The sequence below is a fragment of the Oryctolagus cuniculus genome, chromosome 6 (assembly GCF_964237555.1).
Source record: "Oryctolagus cuniculus chromosome 6, mOryCun1.1, whole genome shotgun sequence".
Taxonomy (NCBI): domain Eukaryota; kingdom Metazoa; phylum Chordata; class Mammalia; order Lagomorpha; family Leporidae; genus Oryctolagus; species Oryctolagus cuniculus.
Window position 1 is genome coordinate 25,870,076 of NC_091437.1, and position 20,361 is coordinate 25,890,436.

Sequence of the window (20,361 nt, forward strand, 5' to 3'; positions counted from 1 at the left end):
AAAAGCCACCACCTGCAGTGCCGGCATCCCAAATGGGATGCGTTTCCACTCCAGGATGTTCCACTTCCCTATCTAGCTCTCTGCTATGCCTGAGAAAGCAGTGGAAGATGGCCCAGATCCTTGGGCGCCTGCAACCGTGTGGGAAGACCTACAGGAAGTTCCTGGCTCCTGGCTTCAGATCAGCGCAGCTCTGGCTGTTGCAGCCAATTGGGAAATGAACCAATGGATGGAAGACCTCTCTCCCTCTGCCTCCCCTTCTCTCTCTCTGTATAACTCTTTGAAATAAATTAAATGTCTTTAAAAAAAAAAAAAAGTAACAACTGTTGATAAGGATATGGAAAAACTGGAACCCTTGAGCATCCCTGGAAGGAAGGTAAAATGATAGCTCCTGTGGAAAAATGCTATACCAGTTCCTAAAAGAATTAAACATACGGTGAGTATTTGGTACAGCCGTTAAGATATGACTTAGGGCTACCCATATCCTTTATCAGAGCGCCTGGGTTAGAGTTCTGGCTCTGCTCCGAATTCCAGTTTCTGGTAACACACACCCTGAGAGGCAGCCGTTAAGGGCTCAAGTAGTTGGGTCCCTGACTCCCATGGGGGAGACCCAAATTGAGTTCCTAGATCTCACTTCAGCCTGGGCTGGCTCAGATTTGTCATTGTGGGCATTGGGGGAGTGACTCAGCAGATGAGAGATGTATCTGTTTCCCTGTGTCTCTGCCTTTCAGATAATAAAGTAAATGATTTTTCTAAAAAAAAAATAGATATAAAATTATCATATGGCTCAGCAATTCTACTTCTGGGCATCTACCCAAAAGAACTGAAAGCCAAGACTTCTCAAGATAACAGCCAAGGCCAGCGCTGTGACCCAGTGGGCTAAGCCTCCACCTGCGGCACTGGAATCACACATGGGCGCCAGTTCAAGTCCCACCTGCTTCACTTCCAATCCAGCTCTCTGCTATGGCCTGGGAAAGCAGTCAAAGATGACCCAAGTGCTTGGGCCCCTGCACCTGTGTGGGAGACCTGGCACAAGCACCTGGCTCCTGGCTTCCAATTAGCTCAGCTCTGGCTGTTGTGGCCATCTGGGGAATGAACCAGCAGATGGCGGACCTTTCTCTTTCTCTCTTTCTCTCTCTCTCTCTCTCTCTCTCTCTCTCTCTCCTCTGTAAATCTCTCAAATAAACAAATAAAATCTTAAAAAAAAAAAAAAAGAAAAAAGATTAACACCCATGCTCACAACTATTATTCACGATAATCAGAGGTGAAACAACCCAAACACCTATCAACAGATGAGCGGATAAACAAAATGTGGTGTATACATGTATACATGCCATAGAATATTATCCAGCCTTTAAAAAGGAAATTTTGATACGGGTTATAAAACGGTTCAATCTTTAAAACATTATGCTAAATGAAATAAGCCAGACACAAAAAAAGGAAAAATGCTTTATGATTCCACCTGAGGTACCCACACTATGCAAATTCACAGAAACTGAACGAAAATACAGGAGGCCACAGGCTGGGAGGAAAACGGAATGGGAAGTTACTAACAGATACAGAGATCCTAACTGGGATGTATGAAAGAGTTCTGGAAATGGAGAACAGTCATGTTTGTTCAACCTTGTCAGTGTACTTAATGCCACGAAACTGCACCCTCAAAATTGATTAAAATGCCAAATTTTGCATTATGTATATTTTACCACTATAAAATATCTTATAAAAATTCTTAAATGTTGGCCGGCGCCGTGGCTCACTTGGCTAATCCTCTGCCTGCGGCGCCGGCACCCCGGATTCTAGTCCCGGTTGCTCCTCTTCCAGTCCAGCTCTCTGCTGTGGCCTGGGAAGGCAGTGGAGGATGGCCCAAGTGCTTGGGCCCTGCACCCACATGGGAGACCAGGAGGAAGCACCTGGCTCCTCGCTTCAGATCAGCATAGTAGCTCCAGCCGTAGCGGCCATCTGGGGAGTGAACCAACGGAAAAAGGAAGACCTTTCTCTCTCTCTCTCACTGTCTATAACTCTGTCAAATAAAAATTAAAAAAAAATTATTAAATGTTAATAGCTAAACTAGTATCTATTTGTTATGTATACTTTACTACACTTCCTTAAAAGAATTTTTGAAAATGACTTATACAGCAATATATATATAATATATATTATATATACCATTTTACTGGTAGAGAAACACTGGCAAGACACTGCGTTCAATTCAGACATTTCCGTCCTAAAATAATGACATCCTAATAAAAAAGAAACACACTATGGCCGGCGCCACGGCTCAATAGGCTAATCCTCCACCTAGCGGTGCCGGCACACCAGGTTCTAGTCCTGGTCGGGCGCCGGATTCTGTCCCGGTTGCCCCTCTTCCAGGCAAGCTCTCTGCTGTGGCCAGGGAGTGCAGTGGAGGATGGCCCAAGTGCTTGGGCCCTGCACCCCATGGGAGACCAGGAGAAGCACCTGGCTCCTGCCATCGGAACAGCGCGGTGCGCCGGCTGCAGCGCACCAGCCGTGGTGGCCATTGGAGGGTGAACCAACGGCAAAAGGAAGACCTTTCTCTCTCTCTCTCTCTCACTATCCACTCTGCAGAAACACACTGTAACATTTACTTCACCCAATGAAGAATTTCATGGCACCGTGGTATGTCCCACATCTTCCAAGGACTTAACCTGTGTCACACAAATGCCTAGCTGCTAACTAATAAGCTGAAGAAAACATTCCCCCCCTTTTTTTTTTTTTTTAAAGCACAGATGAAAAAGAAGTGGTTGGGGCCGGCGCTGTGGCACAGCAGGTAAAGCCACAGCCTGCAATGCAGGCATCCCATCTGGGCGCCCAGAAGAAGCTCCTGGCTCCTGGCTGAGGGAGCTTAGGCACAGCTCCCACGGTGGTGGTCATCTGAGCAGAGAACCAGCAGATGGAAGATCTCTGTCTCTCTCTGCCTCTGCTTCTCTGTAACTCTGCCTCTCAAATAAATAAATCTTTAAAAAAAAAAAAAAAAAAACAGAAAAGAAAGAAAGGACTTCTGATGGAGATACAAATACTGACCATTTCATCCCACTACTTTCAAGAAATACCTAGTGCACAGTACCTGCGTGAAACCCAGGCCAACAGGTACTTCCAGGTTACAAAGAAGAGTTGAAGTTATAGTATCACATTAACCCCGCCTCAGAAATTCAATTCAGAAACCACCCTTCAGTGCCTGCCTCTAACAGCAAGTACCACCGAGCTGTTTAACGCTGACAGCCCGCATCACTGCGGTTCTGGTTGCCATTTATGGCTTATCGGCTTCTTGAAAACAAGGTAAATGATCAACATTTCTCATGGATTTGACAGCATGATGGGGAGCCAAGAGAAATTCTGCTACTGTCTTTCCTTAAAGCCAGTTTGGTTTCTACCGGATTACCAAAAAAAAAAAAAAAAAAAGTTTAACAATTTCCCACCGGTCCAAGTGTGCCAACCGCTAAAAATTCCCTAAAGCCTTGCCCGAGTCAGGAGGCGACCCCATCGGGTGCTCGGGGCTGCACGAAAGGTCTCCCTGCGGGCCTGGCCGGTGCAGAGCATTCTAGCCAGGCCCCGGTGCACAGACAGCCCAATTTTGGCCATATTCTCCCAGCGATGAAGGAAGTCAGCAACCGCTCGTCCCACGTGACCTTAAACAGTTGGGCCCCGGATAAACCACACTTTTTTTCTGCATCAACTTCACTGCCCAGCACCGAGGAAGTGGGCGAGGAGGTGCGCGGGCGGGAAGGGCCAACAGACGCGGGGTGCCGCGCCGGTCAGGGGTGGGAACTGACACCCGTTCACGCGCAACGCAGCGGCGGAAAACCGGGGACTGCCACACCCCCTGGCAGCCAGGGGCACGGCTCCTCCCGCCTCCCACTAGCGGAAAGGGGGCCTCTCCACCCAGGGCCCACCGGCAGGGCACGGCCCCCGGCTCTCCGCACCCTGACACGCAGCTCTCGGTGCGGGTGGGACGCGGCGCCCGGGGGCGACTGAGGGGGAAGGGCCGCGGCGGCCGGCGGCCCGCGCATGCGCAGAGCCCGGTATCCGCCCGTCTACCTACCGTTGGAACCGCGAAGCCCCGATCCCCGGCCGCGGCCGCTTCTCCAGGACCCGCGGCGACGACGAGCGAGCGAGAACTGATGCCCTGAGCGGCTCCGCGGCCGGCGAGCCTGTTCCCGGGACGGCCGCTGGCAGGAGGCTGAAGCGACGGCTGCGGCGCGGGGCCAGCCCGGTAAGCGACCCCCGGATGCCCCCGGCGGTGCTGGCGGCGAAGACGCGGAAGGAGGGGTGGGAGCGGCGACGGAGGCAGCTGCTGAGGCGCAGAGCCTCCCTAACGGAGAGCGGGAGGAGATGGAGGGCGGAGGGCGGAGGGCGGAGGGCGGGCGCAGGCCGGACCGGACGTGACGTGCGTGGGAGGGGACGGGGCGCGCCGCGGCGGGGGAGGGGCGCGCGCGCGGCGGGGAGGGGCCGCCCACCCGCCGGCCGCAGCCGCGAACCTGGAGGCGCACTGACGCCCCCCCCAAACCCCGATTGTGGGCTCCCAAGTTAGGGTGCGGGAATCCCGGCGCAGGCCCGAGGGAGCGGCCTGCCGGTGTTCGGTTTGGGAAGGAAAAGGAGGGAAATGCGCAGGGGATGTGAGAGATAAAGACAAAATATGACTGGCGGCATTCCTGGTCTCTGCGGAGGGGGACACGCCTCTCTTGCCAAAGGCCAGAAAAACCCAGGTTCCCTTCTCCTGGGGAGGAGCACAGAAAACCGCCGGGCCAGGCCTGAAGCGGTCACCGGCGGTGAGATCGGCGACCACCGGGCTGCACCTGCGCGCCGCCCGCCCCCTGCCCTTCCCCTTCGCCTCACGACCTGACCTAGATCTCTCACGCTGAAAGGGCCTGGGTGTGTACTGGCCATAGGCCGCGTGCTCACGAAGAGCCTCCTGTACTAAGCTGAGGCTTCCAGGCCAAAAGAAAGAGGGGGCTCCCTGAGCCCTACCTTGCGCCCCCCCCGCCCCGAGACCACCTGGCCCCTCACTCAGGCTCAGAAAAGTAGGAACAGTCGACCGATCCCTTCTTGGCGTTAGTCTCTTCAGAGCTTTCAGATTCCCATTGAGTAAAATCCAAAGTTCAGCCTTTAGGCTCCTTTGGGACGCTAGATCCACACCTGTGTAAAGAACTCTTGTCTAAAAATAGGAAACACGACATTTGGATTGCCCCCTGCCCTACCTGAACTGGAGTCAGCAACCTGGAACCATAAAACAAAAACCTTCACAGAATTAGAGACAAGATTTTTTTTTTTTTTTTGAATGATCACCCTTTGAGATGATCTAAAAATATGTTACAGAGGCCAGGATGGCTCCCAGATTTCATCAGAAAGATTAAAAATAAATCATCTGCAACCCAAGTGCCACATGCCCAGTTGATGCTGTCACAACCGGAGGGTGGGGTCCACAAAGAGTCTAGAACCAACAGACTGGAGAATAATGTACTGTGCAGGCCACTCTGTCCAGGAGAGATATGACTAAGGACCAGAACCAATCAGGACAATTAAAATCTCAATTCTGGCCGGCGCCGTGGCTCACTAGGCTAATCCTCGCCTTGCGGCACCGGCACACCGGGTTCTAGTCCTGGTTGGGGTGCCAGATTCTGTTCCAGTTGCCCCTCTTCCAGGCAAGCTCTCTGCTGTGGCCCGGGAGTGCAGTGGAGGATGGCCCAAGTGCTTGGGCCCTGCACCCCATGGGAGACCAGGAGAAGTACCTGGCTCCTGCCATCTGATCAGCACGGTGCGCCGGCCGCAGCGTGCTGGCCGCGGCGGCCATTGGAGGGTGAACCAACAGCAAAGGAAGACCTTTCTCTCTGTCTCTCTCTCTCACTGTCCACTCTGCCTGTCAAAAAAAAAAAAAAACCTCAATTCTGGGGCCGGCACTGTGGCGTAGAAGGTTAAGCCTTCACCTGCAGCGTCAGCATCTCATGTGGGCACTGGTTCAAGTCCCAGCTACTCCACTTCTGATCCAGCTCCCTGCTAATATGCTTGTAAAAATATGCAGAGGAAAATAGCCCAAGTGCATGGGCCCCTGCACCCATGTGGAAGATTCAGAAGAAGCTGCCTGGCTTCTGCCTGGCCCAGCCCTGGTCGTTGCTGCCATTTGGGGAGTGAGCAAGTAGATGGAAGATCTCTCTTTTCGTCTCTCTGTGGCTCCTTCTGTGTCTGTATTTCTGCCTTTCAAATGAATAAATATTTTTTTTTTAAAAAAGGAAAAAGTTATTTAAAAAAAATTCTTGGCCGTGCATTGGGCATACCATTGAGGGCACAGACATACTACATCAGAGGGCCTGGATTGGAGTCCCAGCTTTCCTCCTGATTCCAGCTTCCTGCAAATGCACACCCTAGGAGGCAACAGGCAATAGCTCAAGTAGTTGAGTCCCTGCAGGCCACATGGAGATTCTGATTGAATTCTGGGGCTCCTGGCTTTGGCCTGGCCCAGATCTAGCTGTTTGGGAATGGGGTGCAGGGGAGAGGGGACTTGGGGAATGAATCAGTAGATAAGGGATCTCTCTCTCTCTCTCCCCCTCCCTCCCTCCTTCTCCCTCTCTTTCTTCCTCTCTCTTTCTCCTCTCTTTCAAATAAAGTAACTTTTAAAAAATCTGGATCCACTCACTCATTCAACGCTCATTTAATGCATACCAGCTTCTAATCTCATCTTCAGATAACAAGCCTGCCTTCGTGAAATTCTTACCCTAGCAAACTTAAATTCTGAATATCCTTTAAGAACTGACAAGAGCCTATGCTGTGATTCCAAATTCAGCAAGTAGCCTTTCCATCACTCAAAGGGGTCTCTCAGTAAATCAACACACCCAGTAAGGAGCTGCTGCCCAAGGCACATGGCTGGGACTAGTCATACCAGCTGCACAGCTCTTTTGTCAATTAATAAATCTATACTATGATGTATAAATCAGCTTCTGTTCATTGAACTGAATGATGAAGTAGTTTTATCCAAATTAATTTCTCAAGTCCTGATTAAACTGGAATAAAGTGAAATGTAAGTTTCCAGATCTGCCAGACTGAGGATTAGGCTGACCCCAGTTTCCGAGCCGCCCAGTCAGAGTGCAGCTCACACATTCAGCCCTGCCCCCTCCTCAGACATCTTAAGCGGAAGATTTACCTGTGATTCCATGCTTGGAGAACAGGGCAAAATGACTGCTTCAAAAGCTTAATTACAAGCAAGTAAAAATCATAAGAGAGTAAGTCCTGAGTACAACCATCCTGAACCTGCCCCGCCTATGCAACACAGCTGCTGATGACATAACTCACTGTAATAAGTGCTCAGAGTGTGAAACCCAAGAGGCAAGTCCCAGAGGGCAGGGGCTCCCCTACATTTATATGCCCTGCTCCCAAAGTACGTGTTCTCAGAAAGCAGGTACATGACTCAGTGGCCATTTTCCCCCTGTAAAACTCAAGAGCATGTCCTACAAGATATATTTTCTAGATCCTGCTTGACAAAATGGAACCAGCGTATTCAACATGCAGAGCTCACTGGGTATGGTTTTAAACACACACACACACACATTTTTTGTTATCCCTTTAAACCTGTACAGTGGGAATAGATCTGTCATGTACCTAATTAAAAACCCAGGCAGGTTCCAAGAGTTTCTGTGGTCCCCTTAGGAATAGACAGTCCTGTGATCATCAGTCACAAAGGGTAAAGACGCTTCCCTCTTGGACAGCTGACTCACGGCCTGCCCTGGAGACAGCAGCACAGTCATCTCTGACCCCACCCACTCTGTCTCCCCGGCTCCCCGCCTTCTACCCAGCGCCAAGCAGAGAGGGAGAGAGGAAAAGGAGAGCAGGAAAGCTCTTAACTTTTGCTCCCTTGTGATGGCCCAAGACTGCCTGGGCTTGGTAGATGTTTAAAGCTGGCTTTCTCACGATACTTCTATGTTTGCTTCAGAAGCCACTACCATCGCCCTTCTCTGGTGGTTTCTCACCAGTCACTCCCTTGACTGGGCAAAAGCACTCCTTTTTGGCAGTTTTCATCCCCTCCTTCAGCGCTTAGGAATCTGATGGCCCACCTCCAGCTGCTTCTGTGTAAAAGCCTGTTCAACTCTGTAGGGGCCCTGTCAGTTAGCATCTAAAGTCACTCTCACACTGGTCTATTTGCAAGTGGCCATGCATTCACCTCTTGTTGTATGAGGCTATGCATTCCATACCCTAGGAAAGTAGGGCCCTTTCAAAGCAACTGAAAGCTGATCTCAAATTCAATAAATTTATTATAGGCTAATTTTCAAGTTGATAATTTTTGATAGCCTGGGAATAATGTTACAAATATCCAGTGGCTCTTGAAAGAAGAAAAGGTTCCTCACCCCTGCCCTATGGGTACCATTCACATCATCCGTGTAGACTCGTAAACACATTTATTCTGGCAGCTTTCCAGCAGGTGGCGATAAAGGGTCTTGTCCAAGTTCCAGCCCTATGAAGGTTCCCCAGAAGATGGAACCCAAGTGTCTGGAGGGAGCAGAGCCTTTTTCTGACAGCGCTGGGTTAGGCTAGTAACAGCACTGTGTGGCCTACACCTGGTCCACAGGAAGCCTGCAGGCACTTCTTGCCCAAACAGACGTCCAGGCCTATGGCAGTACAGACTGAACATTCCTCTGCTGCCATGACAGCTGCCAGCGATGGGAGTCAGACAGAGGACCAGGGGAGGCCTCTCTCCCTGGGCTGGAGGAGAGAGGCAGGCAGGAGCCCATGTTAAGAGCCACTGAACAGTCACCAGCAAGAGACTCCTCCAGAATTCTCGCTTGACTTTTTGTGACTAAATCACTGAGTTCTCTACCCACTTGTGTCTAGATCCTCTGAAATTTCTCAGTGGCACACACACATGACTCAGTTTCGTGAGTGTTTTTGGAGAGAGAGAACAGGGGTTGTTGGTTTTTTTGTGACATTTTGATTCTTCTGTTCAGTTCTCAGAGGGAGTTTTTTGGACCGGATACGGAGATATTTTTGGCCTTCAGAACTGGAAGGGTGGGGGACAGCGCTGTGGCTCAGTGGGTTAAGCCGCCGTCATCCTCACCAGCATCCCATATAAGCACTGGTTCAAGTCCCAGTTGCTCCGGTTCCAATTCAGCTCCGTGCTAAGGTGCCTAGGAAAGCAGGAGAAGATGGACCCAGCCCTCAGGCCCATCACCAACATGTGAGACCCAGGTGGAGTTCCTGGCTCCTGACTTGGGATTGGCCCAGCCCTTGCCATTGTAACCATTTGGAGAGTGAACCAGCAGATGGAAGATCCTTCTCTATGTGTGTGTCTCTCTCTATAACTATGCCTTTTAAATAAACAAATAAATATTTAAGAAAATAAAACTGGATGGGGCCAGCACTACGGTGTAATAGGTGAAGCCTCTGACTCTGGTGCCGGCATCCCATATGGACACCAGTTCATATCCCTGCTCCTCCTCTTCTGCTCCAGCTCTCTGCTAATGGCCTGGGAAAGCAGTGGAAGGTGGCCCAAGTGCTTGGGAGACCTGGAAGACACTCCTGGCTTCAGACCAGCCCAGCATTGGCCATTGCAACCATTTGGGGACTGAACCAGCAGAAGGAAGACCTCTCTCTACATCTGTCCTTCTCTCTGTAACTCTGCCTCTCAAATAAATAAATAACTGGAGAGTGGCTATTGGCATCGAGTGAGTAGAGGTCAAGATACTACTGAACATCCTGCATTGCACAGGACAGCCTCCCTCAACAAAGAATTATCTGGCTGAAAATGTAACTTCTGCTTTCACATCTTGTAATAACTACAGTTTCTAAATTTGGCAGTCATGAAGCAAATGCCTCAAAGTTACACCACTCTTCTTTTTTCCTACAAATGCTTTACCTGTAGAGGTAGGGATCATGTTTTTATATATTACTAGTCAAAAAAAAAAATGGCATTTTGGAGAACTGGCCAGGATGAGAAGTGTCTGGTATAGACCAAACTTGTGTGTTTCTAAGACTGTCTGGAGGTGAAGCCATGCCTGGACTTACTACTTAGGAGGGGATTATTTAGTTATTTCTTTGCAAGATGACCTGTGAGCCTAGGAACTCAAGACTTCCCTCCAACTCCCCTGATCAGAGGCTTCAGCCTTTCTAAAGGAAGGCTGTAAGTCCACTCACTGTGGAGGAAACATACTTGGTCCAAGAGGAGGATGTCCTAGAGCCCAGGAGTGTCTCAGAACGCCTGCTTCCCCACGGTCACCAGTGTCACTAGCCTGAGACTTGAAGCCCAGGAGCAGCTCCCTCAATGCAGTCACTTTACCACTCATGCCATCATTGGTCACAGAATGCAAGCAGACTCCTCTTCAGCCTGACTGAATCTAGCGCTTCCAGACATAGCAGAATGTTGAGCCCATCTCTTACGCCATCAATAAGGAAGCTCGAAGGAATCAAGTGTCCTCTTTTCTCTTCCTAATCCCGACTTTGACCAAGGATATTTGAGTACTCAGACACGGATTAACTTTTTTTTTTTTTTTGTCAAGCCTGCCATTACTTTTTTAAATATAATGTTAGTAAGAAACTGGAGCCATGATAACCAGCAGGAACCAAAAAGACATTCTGTCTCCACTTATTCTATTACTTAAAAATTAAGAGTTGGGACTGGCATGTGGCCCAGCAGGTTAAACTATTACTTGTGACACCAGTATCCCATATTGGAGCACAGGTTCAAGTCTCAGCTGCTCCATTTCTGATCCTGTTAATCCATCAGGGAAAACAGTGGAGGATGGCCCAAGTGCTTGGGGCCTGGCTACCCACGTGGTAGACCCATATGGAGTTCCAGGTTCCTAGCTTCAGCCTGGCCCAGCTCTAGCTATTACATCCATTTGGGGAGTGAACCAGCATATGTAAGATCACTCTTTCTCCCTCTCTATCACTCTGCCTTTCAAATACATACAATGAATCTTTTTTTTAAAATAGGTGCTGGTGTTGTAACATAACAAGTTAAGCCACTGCCAACAATGCCAGCAACACATATGGGTGCTGGTTTGAGTCCTTGCTGCTCCACTTCTGATCTGCCTCCCTACTAATGCACCTGGGAAGAACTTGGGCTCCTGTACCCACGTGAGACACCAGAAAAAGCTCCTGACTCCTGGCTCCTGGCTTCAGCATGGCCCAGTCCTGGCTGTTATGGCCATTTGGGGAGTGAGCCAGCAGATGGAAGACTCTCTCTCTCTCTCTCTATTTCTTTCAAATAAATAAAATCTTTAAAAAAAAAGTATAATAGATACAACAAAAATTTAGTACTTATGAATACAGAACTTGTACAGAAAAACCTATGTTTGACTTTCAGTCCTGTTACTAGCCTCGTGACTGGTTATTACATAACCTAATTATACCTTAGGTTCCTCATTAGTAAAACAGGAAAGCTAAAACGAATTGCTATGCATAAAAGTGTTTAAGTCACATTCTACATTTTTCCACTCCCTTCTTAAAGCTTTCAGAGGTCTAAAGAAGTCCCTGGAAGTGTTTCGCTTCCATATCTGGATTTTTATTGCTCAAGATGAGGTCCCTTGTAGAAACCTTTCTTGGCACAAGTTGATAAATACTTGTCTATTTTTTTTAACACAAACCAAAAGCCAGTAAAAACCACCCAAATTCTTGGTGGTATGTTTATAAGATCGTCTGAACCTCTTGAGTTGCAGACAGTGCAAGAACATCTCTTCCCTAACTGGAAGCCACCTGTTTATGGAGTCAGTGAGACAGGACTGCAGACAAGAATGGGAACACCTATCAGTTTTGTGTGCAGGGGAAAGCTGCTGGCCAGCGAGCTGAGTTGGTGGCATTCTCTTAGAGCAGTCAAACAAATCTGACTGTATGTTCTCTTAAGAGTAAGAGAAAATACTTATACCAATCTTTCTGCTAGGATGAAAGCAAGCACTAACAACCCATCAAATTAAAATCCTCAGATAAAGGAGAAGCAACTCACCCTTAGAGAGTGGTATTGCTGGCTCTTCTGAGGAATGCAACAGAACTCTGTTGGTGCCACTTTGTCCAGGACCACTGTGCCAGTGTGCAAGAATCGTGTTCTTCATAAACAGAAAAATAGGACTAGCCACAAAGAGAGGAAACTGTTCCAGGGTGTACAAATCCCACGCCACCAACCACAATAATAGCATTTACTGTTTTGATCTTAGCCACCCAAAGTATGATGGCCATTTATTCAACACCCATTTCCTGAGCAGCTATTATGGGTCAGGCACTGTGCTAGGGGATATAATGATGGTCTCTCCCCTGAAAAAGCTTCATCTACACATCTCTGGAGTGGAACACTTTTGGCTTAGAACTAAAGTTCACATAATGTGGCTTTCAGCTTCTGTATTCACTCAGAGCTGCTGGTACCAGTCACATCAGTTTGGGGAGCTAGAACAATTGACAGTAACTCTCCTCTTTGCCAAGTCCACATTTTTGGCCTGATAACTTGGAAATCATTGCATGATAAGAATGTAAGCCAATGTGATCATCATCTATAAGAGTAATTTGGTGTTTGTTTTTTGCTTCTTGATTAAATTCTGATAATCACCAGATATTTTTTCCCACAGTCAGAAATTTTATTGTTAGAATAAAGGATATCCCTTTCTCCTCTTTCCTCCCCCTGTATCTCTGTGGAGAAAAAAAAAAAGTGCTCAGAGATTAAATGAGATTATGACCTTCACAAAGCCATGAACCTTCAACTGCTCCCTCAGCCAGAAAGGCAGGCATGAGGCTCTCACCATTCTCTAAGCCCTGCCTCCTCCTCGGAGGCCTTAGGCCTTTGGGCTCCCTACCCTGGCACCAGGCAGGCTCCTCAGCAGCGCTCATCCAGACACACCTTCCATGGCAAGCTGACAGCCCGAACGCTTGGAGATCGCAGTCTAACTGCAGCCACATTTTTGCCAAACATGTTCACCTGACTGCTCTTTTCCACTGAAGGCAAAGTGGGTATAAAGATTTGAAGAATGTAATGCTTTCCTGGTCCCCGCCCGAGCTTATCAGCCGAGAGAGCTCTGAAGCCTGAAGCTTCCACTCCCTCTTTAGGCTTCCCTAGTGAAAGAGAAACCAATCTGTGTACACAAGAGAGAGGCGGTGTAACTAGCAGGCATTCCTCCGTGGCACGCTCTGAGTCTGAATAAGTGTCACAGAACAAGCACCGCTGAAACACCTTCTGAAGAAGGCAGTGACCCACAGCTGAACCGAATCTGTTGATTTTTAACAACACTTTGCTGTTTCTCTCTTCTTAAAGTTTCAGATGTACTGTTTCCTCCACCTGGAACTACTTTAATACTTCTTATTCACACACTGAAAAATACTCTCGTGTACCTGCCGTGTCCCAAGGACTGTGACATGTGATTGTGGTGATGTTGCTGTCAACAAGTTTGTTTGTCACCAGTTGTAGGAAAGTATAACACATGCAATTAGGTACAGTCCGTAACAGCTGCCAATGATAGGCTTATGCATTTACTCTACTATACTTTTCCCTCGTGCTTTTACGGTGCACCAAGTCTACTTTTTGGAACAAGGTCACTGTAAAGCAGTTTGCCACGTTACACCAGCAGCAGCCACACACAACTTGTGCTGACCATGTCTCTCGATGGCATCAAGAGGCCACAGACAGCTCAGCAACTGACCTGTGGCCTCTAGGTCTAAGGAAGCACAGATAACGCTCACGCCATGACAACGTCACTTTTCTCAGAACATGTCCGTCACTAAGCAGCCCCATGGCTGTGCCTGGCTCTACCCTCCTGTGATGCTGGAGCTAGAGAAGAACTCACAGGGAGCCTGAAGAGATGGTCTTACTCATGCCACCACCCTTTTTTATTAGGCTGTTTTTAAAAATACAAATGTAATACATACTCATTCCTGGGTTTCAGCAACCCCACCACCAACAGTAATAATGACGATAGTCATTGGAAAATTCAAGAATTTAGAAGAGTAAAAAATACAAAGGAAGAAAAGAGAAAAAGTAAATGTAAAAAACACGCACACAAAATACAGAGCAGAATTATCTCTGTGCCCCCTAATCTTACTCCCTTCCAGAAGGAAACTTGTGAAGTATTTTCTCCCAGATAGTTTTCCTTACATGTATAAACATTCAGTTACTCTTTCTGAACATAAATGGGATCATACTATAGTGTCCCACAAGATGCTTTCTAGACACAATGTTCCATAGAAATATGTCCATAAGCAGTTTTTTTCCAGTATTGCAATATATTTGCATACTCATATATATTTGTATAGAATGGATTCCTACAAACAGAATTGTTGAGTTAAAAGTAATGCATTTAAAATCTGATATATGCTACCAAGCCTACCTCTTAAGACGTTTGATAAAAACATGAGAATGGTCAGTTGCCTAAATTTTCATGAACCATCAATATTATTCTAATTGTTTTAAAGATTTATTTATTTATTTGAAAGGCAGAGTTAGAGAGAGAGATCTTCCATCTGCTAGTTCATTCCCTAAATGGCCTCAACAGCCAAGACTGGCCTAGGCCAAAACCAAGAGCCAGGAGCTTCCTCCAGATCTCCCACGTGGCTACAGCTGCCCAGGTGCATTAGCAGGGAGTTGGATTGGAAGTCGGGCAGCTGGGACTTGAACCAGAGTCCATATTGGATGCTGGCATTGCAGTCGGCAGCCTAACCTACTACGCCACAGCGCCAGCCCCTCTGATTTTATGTTTTACCAATCTGAGGAGGCAAACAATTAGTACATACTATTTAACTTGCATTTCTCTAACTTCAAGTGACAGTAAGTACTGAGATTGCTGGCCAACTATGTTACTTATCCAGTGAATTACCTGTTCCTCTGTGTTGCCTATTTTTCTGCCAACAACTTCCTCATTTTGATTAAAGAGTAGCTACTGTATAGGAGCACTTACCTATGTGCCAACCACTAGGTGTATTAAAATTAATTATTTTTTAAAGCAACCCATGTTACAGATGAGAAATATATACTAGGGAACTTTAAAAAGTTCATGGAAAATGGAATTAAAAGATAAATTTATCTTAGTGCAAAAAAGTTTTCAAAGCCATACATGCTTTCTTCATAATACACATGTTCATGAGCTTTTAGAAGACCCCATGTACAGTGCAATTCAAATCCTGGCATATTTTTTGTAAAGATTGCACTTTCTCCATTCCATCACTATCCCAAAAACCATCATTTTACCCAGATGTGGAAACCCCAGTGGAAGCGACTCACCCAAACTCACTCGGTCCCATAGCTGCCCATTGCAATGCAGACACCAGTGGGCTTCTCACCACCCTCTTCCTCCAAGAAAACAGTGTTGAGAGCTGCCCAAAAGGCTGTTCAGGCAAACTTGCCCGCCTGTTGTCTGTTCCTTTAGAAAGCACCAGCCCGAAGGACAAGGGTCAAAGATACCATAAAGACACCAAGAAACATGGAGACCTTGGCCTGATTCCATCTCTGTCACTGTCAAAGGAAAGAACTGATAAGCTGACAAGTGAGCCCTGGGGTTTCCAGTCCCTCCCCCTGTAGTGTTTTTTTTTTTTTTTTTTCCTTTAACTGAGTCTCTGAACTTTTGATCACAGGCATGTTTTTTATAAAAGCAAACTGATTATTTTATAATTCTTCAATTAAGCCAGAATGAAGAGATATTCCTAGGAAGTTCACCTGTTTTTCTCAAATGTAATTGACCTAATGTGAAGTCCAGGAAATGCTTTTCTGGCCTTGTTGTTCATACTGACCACAATCTTCCAAAGAAAAGGAAGATGGGGTCGGCGTGTCAGAGGAACAGCAGGACCCCTCCCCTGCTTCCCTCCCAAGACTGGAACACCCACCCAATGAGGGGATGACAGCTCTAAACCAGGTAATAAAAGCACAGACGGGCCGGCGCCGCGGCTCACTAGGCTAATCCTCCGCCTAGCGGCGCCGGCACACCGGGTTCTAGTCCCGGTCGGGGCGCCGGATTCTGTCCCGGTTGCCCCTCTTCCAGGCCAGCCCTCTGCTGTGGCCAGGGAGTGCAGTGGAGGATGGCCCAGGTGCTTGGGCCCTGCACCCCATGGGAGACCAGGAAAAGCACCTGGCTCCTGGCTCCTGCCATCGGATCAGCGCGGTGCGCTGGCCGCAGCGCGCCGGCCGCGGCGGCCATTGGAGGGTGAACCAACGGCAAAGGAAGATCTTTCTCTCTGTCTCTCTCTCTCACTGTCCACTCTGCCTGTCAAAAAAAAAAAAAAAAAAAAAAAAAAAAAAAAAAAACAACAACAACAACAAAAAAAAAAAACACAGACGCACGTTAAACTATTCTCTCAACCTCTGTACGGTCAAAGCTTTCCAATAATAAAATGTCGAGAGAGAGGAGGCACTGGCGATCCCACCACAAGCGCAGCCCTGCTCTTCTTCCTGTGTGCAGAATGATCGCTGTCGCTATCCCACCAGCAGCTTCCGCGGCACTCTCCCGCGGCTGACACTCAGCTTAAGGTCCCAGTGTCCTGCACAGGCGTACCTATATTCAATTCCAAGCTCCAGTTCAAGTGTCAGCTTCCTGCTATTGCAGACCTGGGAGACTGTGGTGATGGCTCAAGTAACTGGGTTCCTGTCACCCACAGCGCAGACCTGGATTGAATTCCTGGCTCTTGGTTGATGCCCAGCCATTGTGGACATCTGGAGAGTGAACCAGTGGATGCAAGCTCTTTCCTTCCATCTGTCTGTGCCTCTCATATAAGTAAATTAAAACTTTTTTAAAGACTTACTTATTTGAGAGGCAGAATTATGGACAGAAAGAGGGCAAAAAAGAAAAACAATTTTTTTGAGATTTATTTATTTGTTTGAAAAGCAAAGCTACAAAGAAACAGAGGCAGAGAGAGAGAGGTCCTCCATCTGCTGGTTCACTCCCCATATGGCCGCAACGGCCAAAGCTGAGCTAATATGAAGCCAGGAGCTTCTTCCGGGTCTCCCATGTGGGCACAGGGGCCCAAACACTTGGGCCATCTTCTACTGCTTTCCCAGGCCATAGCAGAGAGCTGGATCAGAAGTGGAACAGGCTGGACTAGAACCAGTGCTCATATGGGATGCTGGCATTGCAGTCAGCAGCTTTATCCACTATGCCACAGGGCTGGCCCTGACAGAAAAAAATTTTTAAAAGCACTTACACAGGGCTAGTGTTGTGGTATAACAAGTAAAGTCATTGCCTGTGATGCCGGTGTCCCATGTAGGCACCAGTTCAATTCCCAGCTGTTCCACTTCCAATCCAGCTCCCTGCTAATGTCCCTAGGAAAGCAGTGGAAGATGGCCCAAGTGCTTGGGCCCCTGAACTCAAGTGGGAGACCGTTGCAGCCATCTGGGGAGTGAACCTGTGGATGGAAGATTGTCTCTGTCTGTAACTGTGCCTTTCAAATAAATAAAATAAATATTAAAAAAAAACACACACACTTTCACAAGTGTATTATCTAATTGATCCAGTACATGCACATCATGATGGCAAATTCAACTTTGGAAGCCTCCTACTTTTTATTATTCCCTGTCTTTCTCATCATTCATTACTTTCTGTGATTAATCTAGGCAAGGCCAGCTCTCTGTTAACTAGGGGTGGGAGGAGCAGAGCAAGACTAGGAGAGAGAGAAGACCTTTATCCCCGGGTGGAGACATGGGTGAGCTGTTTCAGAATGCTTCAGACAGTAAGATCAGAATCTTAAACGCCATGTCTAACTTTTAAGTGCTTGGGAGAGACTATCAGTTACAGAATCTTTCTTAGAATTCAGGTGATTTTCGTATTACAGGACAGTTAAACAAGGGTCACAAAATAAATAAATAAATAAATAAATGCCAGATTTCCAGGATTATACAGCAAAAATGGAGCAAAATTTCATTCCCTATCTCCTAGGATCTCATTCCATGGAAACTTTAACCATGAAAGATAAGACTTACACTTCAAATTAAATTATGGGGGCTGGTGCTGTGGCGCAGTGAGTTAAAGCCCCAGCATCCTATAAGGGCGCCGTTTCAACTCCAGGCTGCTCCACTTTCCATCCAGCCTCTGCTATGGCCTGGGAAAGCAATAGAAGATGGCCAAGTCCTTGGGCCCTGCACCCACTGGGAGACCTGGCAGAAGCCCCTGGCTCCTGGCTTCAGATTGGCACAGCTCCAGCCATTGATATCTCTCTCTCTCTCTCTCTCTCTCTCTCCTCTCTCTCTCTCTCTCTCTCTCTGCCTTCAAATAAATAAATAAATCTTTAAAAAAATATATGAACAGACAAAAGTTCAAGTTTATGACTTGGATCCTATAATGAATAAAGTGCTCAATGAACCTGTCTTCCTGCTCTCAAAAGACAGAACCAAGAACAAATGAGTGTTTTTAATTATACTCCAAAACTTCTGTCTGCGGCCATCGCTGTGGCACAGTGGGTTAAGCTGCCACCTGGGATGCCAGCATCGCATATGAGCACTGGTCCAAGACCCAGCTGCTCCACTTCTGATTCAGCTCCCTGTTAGTGGCCTGGGAGAGCAGTGCTTGGGCCCCTGCCACCCATGTGGGAAACACAGAGGGAGATGCAGGCTCTGGGTTCCACCTGGACCAGTCCCAGATATTGTAGCCATTTAGGTAGTGAACTAGTGAATGGAAGACATCTCTCCCCACCGCACCCCCCCCCCACTTTGCAACTCTCCCTTTCAAGTCGATATAAAATAAATCTTTAAAGAACAAACAAACAAACAAAACCCTTTGTTTGCACTTAGTGATTAAAACCAGGAAAAAAGAAGGCACAGCTTGTAAAATTGACTTGTTTCCATTAAGTAAAAGGTGACTAGCTCTCAGCTAAGAGCTGATGTGCAAATGAGGCATGAAAATCATTCTAACTGCAAATATTAAGAGATGAGAATTTCAGAAGGGAATCCTGTTCCCACACTACCAGCAGAGGCTGTTTGGGAACACACTTGTATCTTTCATTCTAAATTAATTTGAATTGAAAATTGACAGTTCCTGCTAATGCACACCCTAGGAGGCAGCAAGGAATGGCTAAAGTAGTGGGTCCCTGTCACCCACTTGGGAAATGCAGGTTGGGTTCCTAGCTTTTGACTTTGGCCTGGCCCAGCTCTGACTGTTGGAGGCATTTAGGGAGTGAACCAACAGATGGGAACTCTCTTATCTCTCTGTCTCTGTGTCTTACAAATAAATTTTAAGTTAACAGTTTTTCAAAGTAAGGTATTTTGGTGCCAAAAATATTTTGAAATCTATGCAGTTTTTATCATAATATGCATTTTCATGAAATTTTTGAAGACTCCTTGTATTATATCGAGAGTTACAAATAGTTACAAAGCAAACATTCACATTTCAAAACAAACATCACAAAACAAAACAGTGCCAACTCCTGGGAAGTCCTGCCCCCGCCAACTACCTTTTTAGAGGTATATATATATATATATATATATACACACACATATATATATCCTGACACTCATAACTGTCACTTTTCTTTATAATTTCAAAGAAAACACTATATACTTTATCTTGTTTGTTTTTTAAATATTTATTTATTTATTTGAAAGTCAGAGTTACACAGAGAAAGGAGAGGCAGAGAGAGAGAGGTCTTCCATCCACTGGTTCACTCCCCAACTAGCTGCAACAGCTGGAGCCACACTGATCCGAAGCCAGGAGCCAGGAGCTTCTTCCGGGTCTCGCACACAGGTGCAGGGCCCAAGGGCTTGGGCCATCTTCCACTGCTTCCCCAGGCCACCAAGGGAATGCGGAGGATGTGTCCCTTGCCTGCTCTTCTTTAGGAGGCCTGGTTCTTAGTGTGTATAGGCCAAACCCCTGCAGCCATTTCAGAAATGAACTCTGATTTGGTTTTGCAGTGAGACAGAGCTGGATCGAAGTGGAGCAGCCAGGTCTCGAAGAAGATCCGGGTCTCGAACTGGTGCCCATATGGGATGCCAGCACTGCAGATGGTGGCTTTACCCGCTACGCCAGAGCGCCAGTCCCTATATACTTTAAACAAGGAACACAGCCCCTCCAGCTTCCCATTGCAGGCGGCCCGGCTGCTCCACAAACACATGCTGCATCGTTCCAGGCAGGTCTCTTCCCTCCCCAGCCTTGAGAAACAGCACATGGGACGTAAAAGGAAAGGAAGTCAAAACTGCATTTCTGAAGTGGCTTGGCCATGACCTCACATTCGTTTAATAGTTTGGCTCAGAATAGAATTCTGGCTTAGAAATCACGTCCCATGGGACTTTCTAAAATTACTTATTGATTTGTTGATGATACTTGAAAGGCAGAGAGACAGACAGGGAGAAATGTTAGGTCTGCTGATTCACTTCCCAAATGCCTGCAACCACCCGGGCTGGGCCAGGCCAAAGCTAGGAGTTGGGAATTCCATCCAGGTCTCCTGTGTGGGTGGCAGGGACCCAGCTAGTTGAGC

The 20,361-nt window shown here is 47.4% G+C and overlaps 1 protein-coding gene and 1 long non-coding RNA gene across 28 annotated transcripts in view; one reads left to right on the plus strand and one right to left on the minus strand.

The window, feature by feature from the left end:
• FAM13B (family with sequence similarity 13 member B) overlaps positions 1-12,007 on the minus strand; it is a 99,922-nt gene extending 87,915 nt beyond the window's left edge. For 21 of the 26 annotated variants that reach the window (XM_070076139.1, XM_051844252.2, XM_070076134.1 and 18 more), the window contains exon 1: positions 4,058-4,392. The gene's annotated coding sequence lies outside the window, so the exon portion shown is untranslated. Of the gene's footprint in view, positions 1-4,057; positions 4,404-5,213; positions 6,728-7,150; positions 7,258-11,938 lie in introns of those variants that run through there. The other 5 variants (XM_070076131.1, XM_070076127.1, XM_051844249.2 and 2 more) reach the window with 4 other exon arrangements.
• On the plus strand, positions 4,090-20,032 carry LOC138850152 (uncharacterized). 2 transcript variants are annotated; one of them, XR_011389741.1, is made up of 2 exons: positions 4,090-4,228; positions 8,412-20,032. It is a non-coding gene; the product is annotated as an uncharacterized lncRNA (long non-coding RNA). The 2 variants fall into 2 exon arrangements; XR_011389742.1 differs by having other exon boundaries at positions 4,093-4,228; positions 9,449-20,032.
• The last annotated feature ends 329 nt before the right edge of the window (positions 20,033-20,361 follow it).